The sequence below is a fragment of the Brassica napus genome, chromosome C4 (genome assembly GCF_020379485.1).
Source record: "Brassica napus cultivar Da-Ae chromosome C4, Da-Ae, whole genome shotgun sequence".
In the NCBI taxonomy this organism is placed as follows: domain Eukaryota; kingdom Viridiplantae; phylum Streptophyta; class Magnoliopsida; order Brassicales; family Brassicaceae; genus Brassica; species Brassica napus.
In genome coordinates this window covers 21479378-21490658 of record NC_063447.1, presented here as the reverse complement: position 1 = coordinate 21490658, position 11281 = coordinate 21479378, and the positions used below count along the sequence as shown (strand labels likewise).

Here is an 11281-nt window from a genome sequence, read left to right as displayed (position 1 = left end):
ACAAAGATGATCCCCCTCTTGGTGGCTCCTAGAGTATTAAAACATAGGTTTAGAAAATAAAAACGTGCATAATGAAATGACCAAAAGGCCCTTGAGAAATCACAAGTTCGAGTAGAAATAAAACGCGCAGCGACCTCAGCCCGTCGCTCCGACAAGTCGCTCTAGGCTTCGGGAGCGACCTCGCTGTGTCGCTGCGAGAGGTCGCTCCGGGTTCCTTCTCGCGTCTCTGGGTGATGAAACCGCGAGCGACTTCTCCCTGTCGCTCCCATAACGTCGCTCTCAGCTGGAGCGACCTCGCTGTGTCGCTCCGAGAGGTCGCTCCGGGCTCGTTCTCGCGTCTCCGAGTGATGAAACCGCGAGCGACTTCTCCCTGTCGCTCTGGTTAGGTCGCTCCAGTAGGGTGATCAGAGCGACTTGGTGGTGTCGCTCCAGACTGGTCGCTCCCATGCCTTGCTCGCCCAATGACCACTCTAAACACTCATTTTTGAGCTCCAAATGCCTCCAAGTGCCTCCAAGAACTCCATGTGGTACTCCAATACCTGATAAGGACTCATGTATGCAAAATGCAACCTAAACATGGCTAAATCCTAATCTATATGATCAAAATGCACATGGATAAATGGATAAAACAATAGAAATATGCAAGATATCACCGAAGAGGATGATGTGGTTTTCGTTAGAAGGAACAAGCAATTGAAAGAAGCCATCACCAAACAAGTAATAGAAGCTATGGAGAAGATGATGGATGAGAAACTTCAATTGTTGCGACAAGAGAAACAAACCCAATCATCTAATCATCAGCGTGAACCAAGAAGGAATAGGCGTGGACGACATGCTGGACCACAAGAAACTGATAACTATTATATTATGAACGAAATAGAGAAAGACACATCTCTGCTTCTAGACACAGCAGCAGGAGAACTAGACGTGATCATGAAGGTCGTAGGTATCAGAGAGATGAGCTTGCTGGATTGAAAATCAAGATACCTCCTTTCCATGGCAAGGCCGACCCTGATGCTTATCTAGAATGAGAGAAAAAGATTGATCTAGTCTTCAATTGTCAGCACTACGCAGAAGCTAGGAAGATTCAAGTTGCGGCTACTGAGTTCTATGATTATGCTTTGAGTTGGTGGGATCAGCTAGTTACAAATAAGAGGCGCAGTGGTGAATATCCTGTTGAGACTTGGGCAGAAATGAAGGCTCTTATGCGCAAGAGGTTCGTGCCTAGCCATTACCACCGAGATCTCCATCAGAAGCTAAGAAAGCTCACTCAAGGCTCACAGACTGTAGAAGAGTATTTTCAAGAGATGGAGTTGTTGATGCTGAGAGCTTGCGTATCAGAGGATAGAGAAGCTACTATGGCACGGTTTCTTGGAGGACTTAACCGTGAGATACAAGACAGTGTGGAGATGCAGCACTACTTGGAGATGGAGGAGATGCTAGACAAAACTATCTTAGTGGAGCAACAAGTCAAAAGAAAGGGCACTCTCGATCTAGTTATGGAACTAAGTAGCAAGGAACTAAGGAAGACAAACCGGGTTATCTGAAGGAGAGAAAACCATATCAGAAAGAGGAAGCCAAACTTTTTAATAGCTACAACAAAGACAAGGGCAAAACCGAAGCTACAAGTACAATAGCTAGAGATTTGAAGTGTTTCAAGTGTAATGGGCGAGGGCATTATGCGAATGAGTGTACTAACAAGAGGATCATGATTGTTCTTGAGAATGGAGAATATGAATCTGAAGACTATGTATCTGGAACTGATCATGAGGAGTCTGAAGGAGAATACAAAGAAGAACCGGTAAAAGGGAGGCTGTTGGTAGCAAGAAGACTTCTGAATCTACAATCCAAGACCGAAGAGCTCGAGCAGCGTGAGAATTTGTTCTATACAAGGTGTCTTGTTCAGGGAAAGGTCTGTAGTCTCATTGTGAATGGAGGAAGCTGTGTTAATGTTGCTAGTTAGACAATGGTGAAGAAGCTAGGATTGAAAGTTCAGAAACACCCAAGGCCATATCGGTTGCAATGGCTTAATGAAAAATGCGAGATGAAGGGATCTACTCAAGTCTTGGTGCCTATTGCTATTGGGAGATATGAGGATGAGGTTCTTTGTGATGTCCTACCAATGGAAGCTAGCCATATACTTCTTGGACGGCCTTGGCAGTCAGATAAACGTGTGATACATGATGGTTACACAAACAAGCATTCCTTTGAGTTTAAAGGAAAGAAGACGGTTCTGATGCCTCTAACTCCTAAGGAGGTTCATCAAGATCACTTCAGCTTCAGAAAAAGAAATAGGTCGACCTCAGCCATCTGATGAAGACAGGGAGATCAAAGACAATCCAGCTGATGAGGATGCCTTAGCCATCCCAGTTGGGCCTATGACTCGTTCCAGAACCAAGAGACTTAATGAGACCATTGGAGGATTGCTTATGAAGGCTTGGAATCAAGAATAATGTCTTGGTAGAAGCTTGATCAACCAAGACACACTTATCACCATTCAAGCTACTTCACCATCAAGCTGATCATCATCTAGGCAAGTGACTTGTGTGTACTCTTTTTCCCTTGATTGGTTTTGTCCCAGTGGGTTTTCCAATCAAGGTTTTTAATGAGGCCACAAGTTCACTTTCACATCTCATAGATGATGAATCTTGGATGCATCTCGGCCTAGGCAACTTGGACCGACTTCATCATCTATCTTATGTTATGTTTTTTAAGTCTATGTGTTATGTCTTTATTTCAAAACCGTGTGGAGCCTTTCTCTTTATATTTATTTATGTTTTCGAGACCTTGTGCATGTACAAGGATCTCTCTACTTAATTGTTTCGAAAACCCTTATTCTAAGCTGTCTTTTGTTTTAAACCTCTTTTGTCTTCTCTCTTGCTTGGCGAGTTGTTGAAGCGTCTGGTGTGTAATATCCAGTCTGCTGGTGTGTAATATCCAGTGTCAAGGGCCTTAGTTTGGAGTGTCATATCCGATCTATTGCCTAGGAGTATCTAGGAGCCTTTCCGCAGCCTCTTGTGTCACCAATCGATCAACAAACCTTGATAAACTTGAGTCTTTGATTCGTTTATGCAAGGATCTATCCAAAGCCATCCAGAGACGCATCCTAGGAGTTCATTAGATTGTTAAGATAGGCTATGCCTTCACGATCAGAGAAACACGTGGTAGGCTTTGTCTCCGTAAATAAAAAGAAAAGGTCAAAAATGGTAAACTAAGTCTCCTCGGACCTTGAAATAAGTAAAAGTCAAAATGGTAGACCATGTCTCCTCCGACTTTGAAAAAATAATTATAAATATGGTAGTCTATGACTCCTCGGATCATGTGGAAGGCTAAGCTTCCAATTTTATTTATGTTCTTTAAAATTCTGCAGTTAATTTATGCTTTTAAATTATGCATTTAAATTTTAGTCTTTATATTTTAAATTATTGTTTTATAAGTACGGTTATCATGTCAAATTTGACGAAGTCAAAGTAAATGTCCTTTTAAATGATCTGGACAGTGGGTGCAAAGATGCACCTGAAAAATAATGAACTTTTTGAAATCATCGATATAAACTATATCGGATAAGAAAAAGATAAAGCCATAATAATTTACACCACTTTAATGATGGTTTATAAGATGAGGTGTATCATGAGAAAAGATCTAGAAGATCTTTGAGTAATTAAATCTTTGAAAGAAATGATTTGCCAATTTGTTGGAGTTGATGTAAATCTTCCCTGAGTATTGAAAAGAAAAGAAACCCATGATACTAAACCATCATGTATGTCCTACTAGAAAAGGACGAGGGTGTGGATGCGGTAGAAACCGCTATCGTGGTTGTGGAAGAGGACGAGGAAGAAGATTCCGTCCATGTGAAATAATTAGAACTTCCACGAAAAGTGAAAGTGGTCAGGTGATAAAAGACAAACAGAAAAGGTTTGCTATAGATACGGCCAGAAAGAAAATTGGGTACGTAGTTGTCGTACGCCAAATATTTAGCCGATCTATATCGAGAATCAACAATAAAAAGAGAAATGAAGTGAAATAAACTTCATCTCTTATGAACCCGGACCATCTTTTCATGGCTTGAATACTCATCTTGATTTTCTGGTTGGTCCAGAAAATTAAAATAAAATATCGATGTGATATGAGAATTATCTTCCTGAATAAGATTTTGAGATTCAGGTTGAAGATAGGTATACTTGGCAGATATTGAGTCATCATGCATAACTACTAAAGGTAACAAATATTTCTCCTCTCTGAAAATAAATAAGTATAGTATCTAGTAATATAAAAATTACTATTGGCTCTAGAAGAGCTTATGATGAAAAGACTTGCATAAGAAAAAGATGGCAAAAATACAAATGGTGGTAAGCCTGAAGTTTACTGATATATAGCCATCTCCAATAATGTTATCAACATTATGTGAAATGTTGAAAAACTAGAAGTTTTTTATATAGCATCTCTTAGAGAAAATAAAGGAAACCATCATGGGTGATGAATCATCAAATAAGTTCACTATATGTGATTTCTTTAAGCAAACCCCAAATTAAGATCTCACTCTAAAGGATTTGAAACATAATTCATCCCAAAATAGGAAAACTGAATATGTTATTGGTTCTAGAGTGGGATTCAGTACGAGATTTTAGACATGGAGTGTCATCATCTCGAGGGGAAGAATTAAAGAATCCTAGTGAGTGGAACATTGAGAAATTATGTTCGCACTTGAAAAAGAACTTGATAAAGTAAATTCAAGTAAGATGATCCCCATGATCGGGTGTAAACATGCAGTTATGCATGTAATAAAGACATATACAATCCATAGGGATAAGTATATGGATAATTAGAAATATGTTCGCAAATTTGCTGGAAGCATATGATAAGCTGATGGAATGAGATATGTGAAAGGGATTACAATGAAAAGTAGAATAATCCATTTACAAAATGCATGCCAGACATTTTGATGAAATAATGAAATCTCATATTCCATCTGAAAATGCTCCAATAAGAAAATAGTGTACTAAAAGGACAATATATGAGTCTATGGCTCGCTAGAGATATGATAGATCATTTTGGTTCCAAAGAGTCCTCGAAAATGAGCAAAAATATAAATAGAGGATGAATCTCATGATGAGACTGTTGATATGGTTAATATAATAGTCAGGTACCTGGGTAAATCATTAATGATGATAAAGAGATCTCGATTAACCATATCAGTACGGGTAAAAAGATGGAACAAAAGAAAAAATCGATTGTCGACAATAATGAAAAGCGCTATATAAATGAGGATTATGAATCTACCTCTATGTATGAGGGTAAAGTGAATTGATTGGCCATCAATTCGATATAAAGCTCGTTAGAAGAACGAGAGATTTTTGGGCCAAAAGTCTAAGGTATATATTTCTCCAAAGAATGAAATGAAAGATGACCTTGAGGTATGAAAAACGGCTTGTTCCAAGGTCACTGGAGAAAATTTATAATAGATGCAGTATATTGAAATGTCTGGGAGGACATAAACGACTTGAGTTGCATCTTGATATTTAGTAGTCCCTGGAGAGTTAAAGATGCTCTCAGGAATGTATAAAACTCTGAAAGAGTTAGAACAAGCCGTATATAAGGTATCTTGAACTGGTAACTGGTGATATGTTTATGGTACAGTTTGCTGATTGCCATGAGGATGAATTTCCAGTGTTAGGGGGAGGAATTAGAAAAATTCCTAAAGAGATTACTTGGTGTTCACCGTCGTTGTTACACCTTGATCCCAGTACGAATCAAAGAGAGCTGAAAATTCAGAAAATTGTGCATTTGCATAATTTGGCAAAACAGTTATCAGATGCGTTCACAGATAAGAAGAGTGACGAAATCATGTATACCCGCTGAAAATGTTCCATCAAGAGTTGTTGTTCCTGAAGAACAAACTGATGGAAGCAAAATTAATGAACCTAGGGTTCAGTTAAAGAGGGGGGGGAGACTAGCGGGTTTTAAAGATAAAAATCCCCGATAGAAAAAGAAATTGGTTGAGCAAAATTGAAAGGTTCCAGAAGAACCTGATACTGAAAAATGTCTGAAAGAAGGCATAAGTGGAAAGGTTCGAAATAACCTGATATTAAGAAAAAGTCTGAAAGAAGAAATAAATGAAAAGGTTCAAGAAGAACCAATTAAAGATAGGGATCCAGATGACGAGAAGGAAACAGAAAAGTATGAGATTTCCATCAACTCCGATTGAGATGAAAAGTTATGGATCAGAAATATGATAAAAGATGTTGATGGAATGTTCTCCTTTTATGTGTCCAAAGAGATCGATCATAAAGATGATGATCCCGATCCAATGTCCATTTTGGAATGGTTTTGGACTTATAGTCATAACGCCTGAGACGGTAAATCCAGTGGGGTATAAGTGGGTATTCGTGAGAAACGTAACACGATATAAAGCCTGATTAGTTGCCCAAGGTTTTTCTCAGAGACCGGGAATTGATTTTGAGGAAACATATTCCCCGGTAATGGATACAATTACGTTTAGATTTTTGATGAGCCTAACGGCGTCTAAAAATCTTGAAATGCATCTCATGGACGTTGTAACTGCATATTTGTATGGATCGTTTGATAATGATATATATATGAGACTCCCTGAAGAATTGAAAATGCTAGAAGCATTGAAAGAAAAATCCAGGGAGATTTGTTCGGTCAAGTTACAGCGATCACTTTACGGATTAAAGCAATCCGGACGCATGTGGTACAATCGCTTAAGTGAATATCTTTTGAGTAAAGGATATATTTGAATGATGCGATATGTCCATGCGTTTTTATAAAGAAATCGTCATCTGGCTCTGTGATCATTGATGTATATGTAGATGACCTGACCATAATTAGAACTCAAAAATAGGTTGATGATGCTCAAACTCATATGAAATAAGAGTTTGAAATGAAAGATCTCGGCAAGACAAAGTTTTGTCTTGGGCTCCAGATTGAGCATCTCCAAGAAAGAATACTTGTGCATCAATCAAACTATACGAAAAGGTTATTGAAATGCTTTTAATGGATAAAGCGACTCCTTTGAGTACTCCAATGGTAAATAGATCTCTCGATGTTGAAAGAGATGTTTTAAAAGATCCTGGTAAAATCTTATAAGTACTTTGGAGATGCTAATGGTAATAAAGCATATGTGAGCTTATATGTCTTGCGAGTTGTATTTGATTATATATACTTTTAGACACTAATGTCTTTGCAAGATACAACTCATTTCATATTCATGGAAATTAGAACGGCGTAGAGAATATATCCGTTCTCTCCAAAGTATGTTTTAAATTATGGTAGATTTATTCTAGAAAACCCAAGTTTGGTATGGTTGGGTTTGCAGATGGATGATACTTATCAGATCCTCATAAGGCTCGATCGCAAACCGGCTATGTTTTACAATTGGTGAAACCGCGATCTCTTGGCGGTCCCAGAAATAAACTTTGGTTGCAACTTCGTGGAATCATGCAGAAACAATTGCGCTTCATGAAGAATGTCGAGAATGTGTGTGGCTTAGGTCAATGAGTCAACACATACAAGAAGCAAGTGGTATAATCAAGGAGAAAGAGCTGACGAAAATATTCGAAGACAGTTTGGCGTGTGTCGCTCAACTCAAAGAAAGCTACATTAAGAGTGACAGAACAAAGCACATCCCTCCAAGATTTTTCTCGTACATACGGGAACTCGAGAAAAATAAAGATGTTGGCATCGAATATATACGGTCATGCGACAATCTGGCTGACTTGTTCACAAAGGCCCTTCCCACTACAACATTCCGAAAACACGTCTATGGTATCGGAATGCGGCATTTGCGTGACCCGTGACGAGAAAGCTAGATCCGCTATTCTCAGGGGAAGATTACGGTAGTGTACTTTTTTCCCTTGTCATGGTTTTTGTCCCAATGGGTTTTTCCATGATTAGGTTTTTAACGAGGCACTACGTAATGCAAGATAGATAATCAAGGGGGGAGTGTTAGAAGATAAAGATCAAAACAAGATGATTATCCATCTTGGACACTTGTCTCATTCTTGGAGGTTATGTATTAGTATTATCCAGATGTCATTCTAATAGTTTTTATCTTACCTTTAATGTTCGTAAAATCACCGACTTGTATCAACTATAAATAGGAGTGATGACACTTTGTTATAGATAATCTGAAATGAATAAAGACATTTGTTTTTCACTCTCTCTTGTACAACACAAACACACAACCACGTATAATAAAAGAGAAAGTGGTCCCATCTTATATCTCTCACTTATCTCTATCGCCAAACAAATCTATTACTATAAAGAACATTTTAACTCTTTTCTCCTTCTGCTACGTCAGAAAATAGATTCTTCTCGTCGCGACACGTGGCATCTCATTCAATCCGTTGTGTTTTATTAAAACGTGAGTACATTTCGTTTGGGCTTTAGTACATCCGGGCTTCGTTTTAACTCCTTAGTGTCCAGCCCGTTTATCATCTCCGTGTAGATGAGACTTTGCGTTTTCATTTAGTGTTCTTCTTTGGCTCTCCAGAGCTCATGGCGATTAGGGTTTAGCTCGCTGTCTTTCATCTTCTTCCTCACAGTACCAGAGGAAACCAGTTGCCGAATAATCCTCTTTAAACCTTCCATTAATATATCACCCATGATCTACACTGAATGCGAATTCTGATTTTGAAGGGTAGTGGATCTTCACCTATAAAAAGAGAAGACTTCACCATGCCTCAGTCAATAGAAACTTCTCTTCTTTGATTCCATGGCTCAGTCATCTATCATGCTCGCTGATTTGAAGGCCCGCCCGCGTTCTTCCATTCTGAGGTTTGGGGAAGCAAGAAACGTGAAAAGACGTGGGAGATGATGGGCCTAAATATGTTCATCCTTGACGCTCAGGTTGTTCTGTTCTCTAAACTCATTATCTTGGTTTTGGACACATCATCGTTTATACCCGGAGTTATCAAGCTTATGTTTTCAACAATATATCTGGTAGATGTTGTTGAATTCGTTTGTTAATATGCTTTCGTTTTTACATGTTTTCAGGCAACCTTCACACCAGCCACCGTCAACGTCCACCGTCTCACACTTACCGGCATCTTTTTAAGGTGGGCTCAATGTACTCCTTAGGCGGTTTTGATGTGACTGGCTGCAATCAGAATTACAGGCTCTTTGACTCACCTCGGCTGTTTCGGTTTAGTGATTCAACCGAATTTGAAGAGCTCATGGGAGTGGATATGCTCTTACTGGATTCACAGGTCTCTTATTTAACTCTGCTTTTTGTTCCTAAACAGAGTTATTTCACCGTTTAAATTCTTTAAACATTTTCGCCACGTGAATCCATATTACAAAGTTTTTTTAAAAAAAAGTTTTTGCTAAACATTTTTTACTGAGACATTTTGCAAAGTTTTCTATATTACTAAATCCATAATACAGATCGTTCTTAAAACAAAATCATAGTAAACCCTTTTCTCAGATCTTGCAATTGTTTTTCTTTGATATTTTTCTCACAGGTGGCCAATTCTCTTTTGAGCTTCAAATATAAAGCAAACATTATTGTATTACTGTTTTCAGTGTGAGGTCCTTCGGTAACTCAACGTTTAATTGAGTACGTGCATGGCGTGTCATTAGAGCGAGATGGAGGGAGATGGAGCAAGCGGCGGAGAGCGACGGAAAAAGTAGCGGAGAGAGACGGAACTAGCGGTCTCGAGCTGATGGAACAAGTGACGGAGAGTGTGACGGGAGATAGGAAAGGCAATTGTTGCAGTTCAATGGCGCAGTGGAGGTTGATAGGCTCTCAGACAGGGTGAGTTTACAAGAGCTGCAATTTTTTTTTTTGGTTTTTTTAGTGCAAAGAGGGGAATGAAGGGTTGTGTTTATGTTGATTTTCTTTTGCAAAAGAAGGTTCATGCTTTCTAAGTTTCTCTAAACAGAGGGATAAAAGTAGCTGTGGAGGAGTCTAACATGACTACATATCTTCTTATGAGGCTGTTGCTCAATATCGATGGCCTCAAAACAGCAGGGAAAGCTAGAGTATAATGATAATGCAGAGGTTAGTGTTTCATCTCCGGCTTTTTTCATCTGTCTGCATCATTATCTATGTTTTCACGATAATAATGTCAACAACAGTGGTGAACGATATGCATCAGGTACTTATTACTAATGAGTTATGAGACTTTCAGATGAGTTGCAGTGATATGATTGGTTACTTTGGTAGATATACATTGCGATTTTCTTTTCCATAGCAAATAAGAGTTTTCCAGGTCACAGGGCAGACAACAACAAAAGTTAATGCGTGTAAAAGAAGGAACATGTAATGGATCGATCAAGATATTATTCATTTTTTAAGATGTGTTTGTACGTATATTCGCATGTAATGACTCCAGTTCCAAATAATTGGCTTCTAAGACATTTCATTGCATACTCTAAACATCATCTTTACTAAGTTTCTCCACACCTAATTTCTCAAGGTTCTTGTCCAAAACTGTCGCACGTGTAGCTCTAATTAGATTACAAAAAGTTGTATAATAGTTGCATAAACAAAATAAACAAAAAGTTTTAAGCTTCATTGCAACAAGGACTCAGTGCTTACTGCAATAAGAACAATATTGACCGCTATATAATTTAAATAGAGATGGTAAACTTTGAGCAGGCCTGATCCAAAAAGTCTGATTTATTTTAAATGGGCATTGTATAACACGAATATGAAGATTTAGAAAGGTTTGAGGAAAAAGCTTCATCAAATGGTAGTTAACATATCAGGATAAGAAACATAATAGTTTTTTTTTTAACTCTGGATAATTATGCTATTACAACTATGAGAAATATTACAGACGATTCTACAGCCGACAATTCTATCTGTCGTATGAGAATTCACGCCTGACTGCATCACCTGAGCTTCCATATGGGATTCATACTTGATGGTACTCCTTGCGCCATGCTGCAGATCTCTTGTAAACCTTTTCTTCTTTAATTCGCATAATTCCACCTTCTCCGGGAATTGAAACCCAGACCTCTTGGTGTAGAAGCATTAATGAACCCTTGGTCAAACCACTGGACCAACTTCCACAGAAACATAATAGTTAAACATCAAAGATATTAATTTGATAATAATATTTAAGATATCCTCTATATAAAAATAAAATCAAGCGATAAAACTTGTATGTTGTTATGAACCAGATTGTGGATGGCTCATAACCAAGAGATTATGATTTGTAATCTTTTCATTTATCTATGATGGTGTAATCTCATATATAAGGAACCTCTATGTTATGAATAAAGATTGACTTTTCCATTACTTTTATAACACGTT

At 38.2% G+C, this 11281-nt stretch overlaps 1 long non-coding RNA gene across 3 annotated transcripts; it reads left to right on the top strand.

Moving 5' to 3' along the window:
* Positions 1-8145: 8145 nt before the first annotated feature.
* LOC106391201 lies at positions 8146-10380 on the top strand. 3 transcript variants are annotated; one of them, XR_007322948.1, is made up of 5 exons: positions 8146-8383; positions 8513-8868; positions 9016-9227; positions 9544-9775; positions 9903-10380. It is a non-coding gene; the product is annotated as an uncharacterized LOC106391201 (long non-coding RNA). The 3 variants fall into 3 exon arrangements; XR_007322947.1 differs by lacking the exon at positions 8146-8383 and having other exon boundaries at positions 8408-8868; positions 9483-9775; XR_001278467.3 differs by lacking the exon at positions 8146-8383 and having other exon boundaries at positions 8426-8868.
* The last annotated feature ends 901 nt before the right edge of the window (positions 10381-11281 follow it).